Genomic DNA, 7,745 nt, shown 5'->3' with positions numbered 1-7,745 from the left:
TGCGCATGGGAGGAGAGGGAGGTGGTGATGATGATGATGGGGAGGTTGTGTTGGGGTGTGGTTGTGGGTCAAGTCGACAAGTATGCGTGTTGATTGGTGAGTTCTTACAACTGCACCTCCCTAGACCCTCCCCCCCCCCCCTTTCTCTCTCGGACCCCCCTGCACCCCCTCGTCCTCACCCCACCCACACGGACACCCAAATCCACCCATCACCAGTGCCTCCCACACTCAAACACCCATCGCGCGGACTGCGCACTGCACGGAATATCCACCGCGCGCTTCGGGTTTCAAAACAGTGCAACGAACAAAACAAAATCTCAGTTGCTCGTCGAGCACAGAATCAAAACGCCAAGGAGCCAACAACAAACAGCGCCATCGGAGGTCCTTAGATGAAAGCTGACCAGTGCCTGGGAATTGAGAAAAGTTTGTAAGGAGTTGGGGGGTGGGGGTGGGGAGTAGACTCTGGGGAGGGGAGTCCCAAGGTAGGACAAACAATGCGCTGCGTTACGAACCCGGCGACTCGAGTTCGATTCCCGCTCACGGCCAACAACCAGCGACGATTATCTGGACCGGTGCTGGGGCTCCCCTAGGGTCGACTCAGCCTCAAACGAGTACCTGGTGCGGTGTGTAGTAAACATCGCCACCCTGGGAGACAAAGGCGGCCGGACGCGGTGCTGGCCACCTTCAAGTGGTGCTACACCGCAAATATCACTCGCCCCGACTGCGTGTTAAGGCTTTGCGGGGAGGGGGGGGGGGTGGGAACTTTGTGCGATCGAGCGAGCGAGTGAGTTGTCGTGACCTGCAGTGGTGGTTGAACGCGGTGCGGATGAGAGGAGACAGTCAGCTTGGTGAGCCGAGTCGTCGACACTGGTGGAGAGGAATCAACGGGTGACGTTGGTGGGAGCAGTCGCCGTGGTAGTAGCGACACAAGAGCTATAACGAGGCGTCTGAAACGTTGGGTTGGTTATACACATCTCCGTTGGCTGGGGGGGGGGGGATTCCACATTCCTATGGCGGGGACAAGTTGGAATGCCACAGTTTGAGTTACTTGCTGCACTCATAGTGACAATAAGCGATGGAGGGGGTGGGGGAGGGAGCGGTGGCGCTGTGGTTCGCGCACTGCGCTGTGATCTCGGCGCCCTGAGTGTCATTCCCCACCACGGCTGACATCAGTGGCGAGTGGCATCTGAACCGGGCTTGCCCCCCTCCCCCAATCCCCCTCCAACTCCTCACCGTCCTCAACTAACGAACGCGGTGAAGTATGGTCAAAAGTCCCCCAGCAACCGGCACGGCGTGGGTACACCAGCATTGGCTTGGCAAATTAGTGGAAATGAGCAACATTAATAGGATGATTGATTTTTAAACTGAGCAATAATACAAATATATAGTCGTTGACGTTTTGGCTGATAGGTCTCCTTCAGGACGGTAATGTTAGTTGCATAGATTTGGGATTCCCTGTTGAGTAGACAGAGGTAACTTAGTAACTTTATGCGGCAACATTTGACCACTTTCGTACCTCGTCGGAGTGAAACGCGCACAGAAATAAATGCAAAGACAACGGTGCCCCGTACAGCCTTAACAGACTGTTGGGGCAAGTGCTGTCAGCGAGCACCAACCGCAGGGGAGGCCGGCACGGCACACGAGGGGGGGTGGGTGCCCAGCACCACGCCCGGCCGCCTTTGTCTCCCTAGTGCCGATTTTTACACACCCAACCAGGTACTCATTTGAGGCTGAGTTGACCCAGGGGAGGCACCGGACCGGTTCCGGTAATCGTCACTGGTGTTGGCCGTGAGCGGGAATCGAACCCGGGTCGCTGGGCTCGTAGCGCAGCGTGCTGACCGCTACACCACCACCACCACCATCATCATCACGACCACCAGCACCATCATCATCATCACGACGACCACCACCACCATCATCATCATCACGACGACGACCACCACCATCATCATCATCACGACCACCAGCACCATCATCATCACGACGACGACCACCATCATCATCATCATCACGACCACCAGCACCACCATCATCATCACGACGACGACCACCATCACCACCATCATCATCACGACGACGACCATCACCACCAACATCACCGTCGCCACCCTCGCGACAGCGCCAGCCATCGCGACTCCTGCCCCTAACTTGACTGACGCCTCTCGCCGAGGCTGAGTCGACTTAGGGGGGGGGGGGGGGTTAGGGGGACCAGGACCGGGTTAGATAGTCGTCACTGGTATTGGCCGTGAGCGGGAAATCATTACACATGCACCCATATACTCATGCCCGAAGCAATGACAAAAGTATGCCCCCCCCGTCCCCCCGATGTAGCCTTGCAGACTATGTTGGGGCAAGTGCTGTTAGAGTGCTGGGCGGCGTGGTTAACACCGCTCCCGCACGCCTTTGTCTCCGACACTGATGATGCTTCACACACCGCGGCACTGATGATGCTTCACACACCGCGGCAGGAACTCATTCGAGGCTGAGTCGACCTAGATGGAAGCTCAGGACCGTTTCAAGATGCAGTATTTAGAAACACACACGCACGCGCATGTAAGAATACTGCTGCTGTCGTGGGGCAGTTAGCAAGCACGCTGGATTTTGCAAACCAGAGCCCCACTCGGGTTCGATCTCCGAGCGCGGCAGTTGAAACAACGGGACGGGGTTTTTTTTTAAATTGGGCGTTTAGGGGTAAAGTGTGATTAGCGTCTCACCAGATATTCCCCATTGTTTCAGCATTTCCACAATACTCCCTGCAGCATGCTTGTACTCCCTGAAGTTTAAGTATATCTCCAAGACTACATGCAGCATTACGGACTCCCTGTAGAGGGAGTCCCCCCCCCCCCACGATAAGAGTACCTGCAGCATTAAGGACTCCCTGCAGAAACAGCGTCCCCCCCCCCCCCCCCAAGACTCCCCTGTGGGATTTTAGACTCCCCGTAGTTGCAGTGTCTCCCCTGGGCTTTCTGGAGGATTACGGACTCCTCCAGGGATTAGCGTCTCAGCGGGACTCCCTGCTGTATCGATGTCTCCCCACCTCCACCCCCCACTCCCGTGTCTCCCTCCACCGCCGAATGGATGAACCATTGTAGAGGCGCGCGGCTGGGCGAGAGGCGTCAGTAAAGTTAGGGGCAGGAGTCGCGATGGCTGGCGCTGTCGCGGAGTGTGGCGACGGTGATGTTGGTGATGATGGTGGTGGTCGTCGTGATGATGATGGTGGTCGTGATGATGATGATGTGGGAAGTGGTTAGCGCTACGGTGCGCTACGAACCCGGCGACCCGAGTTCCATTCCCGCTCACGGCCACCAACACCAAGTGACGATTATCTGAACCGGTGCTGGGCCTCCCCTAGGTCGACTCAGCGTCAAATGAGTACCTGGTGTGATGTGTTAAAAAAAAACATCGCTCACGGGGGTACAAAGGCGGTCGGGCGCGGTGCTGGCCACCAAACCCGTCGTGTACCGTGCCGCTCACAGCACTTGCCCCTACCGTCTGTGTAAGGCTACATTGGGGGGGGGGAACTTTGGTGGTCGTGATGATGATGATGACAGTGGTGGCGATGATGTCAGCTCTAATCTGACACCGCGGGGAGGCGAGAGACTGTAGAGCGAGGCCAGGAGTCGCAGTAAAGAGTGTTTATTAAGACTCAACACTAAGACAAATATCTCCCGTGTAGTCTTGAACTGACTGTTGGGGCAAGTGCTGATAGCGGGTAGCACATATGAAAGCCGGCACGGCATACGAGAGGGTGGGTTAGCCAAACGTACTCCCGGTCGCCTTTCTCTTCCCAGTACGTACGCATCTTATCTTCTATAGATTTATATATCGCCTTAATCCAAGGCGCTTTACGACAATTATAAAAGTGTACATAAGATGATAGTGTTTAAAATAAACAGTGGAGTTTACACATCGCATCGTTTAAGGTTGAGTTGACCTAGGGGAGGCCCAGGACAGGTTCAAATATTGACCACTTATTGGTCGTGAGTTGGAATCGAACTCGGTGTGCCGGTCCCGCAGGGCAGTGCGGTGACCACTACACACACAACACAGTGAACAAAGACAAAGATCTCCCGTGTAGCCTTAACAGACTGTTGGGGCAAGTGCTGTTAGCGAGCACCTATGAAGGCCGGCACGGCACACGAGGGGGTGGGTATCCAGCAACACGCCCGGCCGCCTTTGTCTCCCCAATGGCGATGTTTACACACCGCACCAGGTACACGTTTGAGACTGAGTCGACCCAGGGGAGGCCCAGGAGGGTTACAGACAATCGTCACAATCGTGGTGTTGGTCGTGAAGCGGGAATCGAACCCGGGTCGCCGGGTTCGTAGCGCAGCGCACAAACCGCTACACTATCACGCAGTGATTTCGGGGTGACCTCTAAATCCCAGCGTATTAATTTGCAGAGACCAGTGTGGCAAAACCAATTATTTAATGCGGCATTGGGGGTGAAGGGGGCAATGGATTCGGGTCGCAGCGGGGGCGAAAAATGAACTATCTCATTCAGGAAGTCGTGGGTTCAAGTCCGACCCTGACGCCTGCTGCTGTATATTTGGAGTTGGCGGTCTCTCGCTCTCTCTCATCATCACGGTGGCTATGAAATGTTAACTACCTCGCCTGGTATACAAGAGGTCGTGGGTTCCATCCCGACCCTGACGCCTGCTGCTGTATATTTGGAGTTTGCGGTCTCTCTCTCTCATCATCACGGTGGCTATGAGATGTTAACTACCTCGCCTGGTATACAAGAGGTCGTGGGTTCGATCCCGACCGTAACGCCTGCTGCTGTATATTTGGAGTTTGCGGTGTCTCCGAATTTTTTTCTCTCTCCGGGTTTCCCCCCCCCCACCCCTCGACACTTATAATCGACATCACGCAGTTTAGAGTCTGCGGCTGCTGCTGTAAATGAAGCCACTCGCTTCGTTGAGCTTTCATTTGTGGCCAGGTCGCTTCTGGAAACGAGCTATATGGCTCGGTGGGCCTTACCTGGTAAAATACAAAAAAAAAGTTTCGTTTTTTAGTTTAGATTCAGCGTTCACAACGCCGCCCCCGTCAATACCCCCTCCCCCACCCACGATGATCCAACCAGCAGCAGCACAGCAGCGAATTCTGCGAGTTCCAACTCTCAGAAACCCACTCCCACACCCCCACGCTAAATGTCATCAACGTTGAAGCCTTCGTTCAGCAGTGGAAAACAAAGGTGCATGCCCCTGACCGCTCAGCAGTAAGAATACTCCGCAGGTGGTTGGGGGGGGGGGGGTAAAGTATGGCTACTCCTTCACGTGTAGCCAGCGTGGAAGAGTAGGCCAATTACCACGGTGCACCAGACAGAGTGTCTCTTATAGAGCTGCCTCTTGTGCAGTCCCTTCCGCCTGCAGTGACGTGAGCGGCGAGCAATTACCTTCACCCGCTGTTCCCTCGTTCCGATGAGTGGGATTTCTCCGGGACTCTGGACATCTGCGACTACTTGACATCTGTGAAAAAGCGCTTTATAGCTCATCGGATTCCTCCAGTATAAATAAAATATTCTGCTAAATATTTTTATTCCGATTCCTCAACTCACGCGCCTGCATACTCTAGAGGTATTCCCTAAACGCTCAAACGCAGGACCCTCTTGACAAATACTCTTGAGACTCACAAGAGGCGTGCCAAAAAATAAATGTCGGTTTAATGATCATTACCACTGCTACTACTGCTACTACGGTAGTGTGCATACTGTGGTTCGTGCAATGGTTAGCTGCTCCTGAGTGACGTTAGATTCTCGGTCACGGCTAATGTCAATTCAAGTGACGTCTCGACCGGTCCTGGCTGCGCCGCGTCCACCAACCCGCAATGACCAGTGTGGCGAAGTATGGTCAAATAACTCTCACGATGGACACGGAGTGGGGTGAAGCCTTCATACAGCAGTGGATTGACAAACAGGCTGAACACCGAGGCGATGTCTTCTTGTTGTGGTTATTTTTTTAAAGCAGAATTTAGGCCGTGACACACACGTGCCACGTAATGGCCAACGCTGTTGGGAACGCTGACGTCAGGTGGGTTTAATCACTCTCCGCGTGCAGCGAGAGACGAGTATTGTCCTCCCATCACCACAACACAATTCCGTTCCGTGCCGCCGAGTCCCAAGGCTCGTTTTGAAGGAGCGTCCTGCTTGAGACGTTTGGCCAATTGCATCAGAACAGCGACGTCCATTTCTAAAATCAGATCAAATCTATCGAGCCGAACTCCATTCTGAGTCTTCGCGCAGAATGACAAAGATCTCAGTCCACCTGCGTATTATTTACTGGCCTTTCCAGATAATGATTACCCAGCAGCAGGAGCGCAGAAGGGTGGTCACCACATCTACGCCTCTATATAAGGAACGAAACAGGTGGACTTCTCCACAAATCTGGCTGTCGCCTGATGAAGCTAGTTGTAATTACTTGCGAAACGTCGAACTCAGTTTGTAAATGTAGTGGCTTGGCTCTCCAACACACCGGTGTGCTATACTCGTCACGTTCTGTTTACGTGACAACCCTTACTAGTTGGCTGTGTCGGGTGGTGGCGGGTTTTAACGACACATTTATATATTTACGCGATCTAACCCAAAAAAACCCCTCTCTTATGGACCAGCAGCAATTGTTTAAGCGAACAAACTCTGGATTGTTTTTTTCCCCTAAGGGTCTCATCAGCAGTCGGGGCCTGCTGGCAAATGCTGCAGCATCACCAGGTGGGTTCGTGTACATTATTGGAATAGTTAGGCTAGCAGGTAGGTAGGGAGACAGGTAGGCGGGTAGTTAGGTTAGTAGGCGGCCAGGGAGGTTGATATGAATGTAGAAGGTAGGCAGGCAAGTATAAATACAGGCCACCAGTTTGGCAGGCAAGGCAGGCAGGAGGTAGGCATACTGGCACGTGGGTGGGTATGTATACAGACAGGAAGATATATGGACAGGCAAATCGGCAGTAAGGTAGATAGGGTATAAATGTCAACTGTGTAGGTATGTACAGAGACAGGCTGGTAAACAGACTGGAAGGCAAACATGTAGGTGGGGTATGTAAAGGTAGATAGGCAACTAGGTAGGCAGGTAGACCTATATTGAGGTGGGCGAAGGAAGAAGGCATCTGGGTAGCCACGCACTCAGACAGGGAGCTCAATAGTTGGCGAGCATTTATGAAATAGTCACGCGACAGTCCCGTTGGAGCAGTGAAACCCCTTCTGGAGAGGCACACACGGACAGACACGACGACGATGTCGACGAAGAGGAGGCGAGGACTCGACCCACCGCCCATGTGTGACTCACTCACTCTGCCGTCAGACCCCGGTCGCCTCCGTATTTTGACAACGCTAAGCCGCGGGACACACGCACACGGCGAGCAACAGCGCCCACCACCCCCACCCCACCTCCTCCTCCTCCTAAACGCGTGCGCAGGGACAATTGTCTCGGTCTGACCATCTCTACCCCCCCCCCTCCCACGTGACCTCACAACCTTCCGAAACACCCCCCCCCCCCGCCACTTGCAATACATATACATACAGACACACACACGTAAATTAACTGTTGGAGCACGTGCTGTATTAGCCAGCACGCCGCGAGCCCCGGCGAGACGCCGCTTGTGCATGGACAGTCGCCTCTCGCCAGTCCCCTCGTCCCCACCACCACCACCACCACCAAAACACACACACACAAGATCCCCCCGTATAGCCTCAACAGGCTGCTGGGGCAAGTGCTGTTAGCGATCACCTATGAAGACCGGCACGGCACACGAGAGGG

The sequence above is a fragment of the Petromyzon marinus genome, chromosome 3 (assembly GCF_048934315.1).
Source record: "Petromyzon marinus isolate PM22_M1 ecotype Great Lakes invasive population chromosome 3, UKy_Petmar_22M1.pri1.0, whole genome shotgun sequence".
Lineage (NCBI taxonomy): Eukaryota > Metazoa > Chordata > Hyperoartia > Petromyzontiformes > Petromyzontidae > Petromyzon > Petromyzon marinus.
This window is presented reverse-complemented; position numbering follows the sequence as displayed.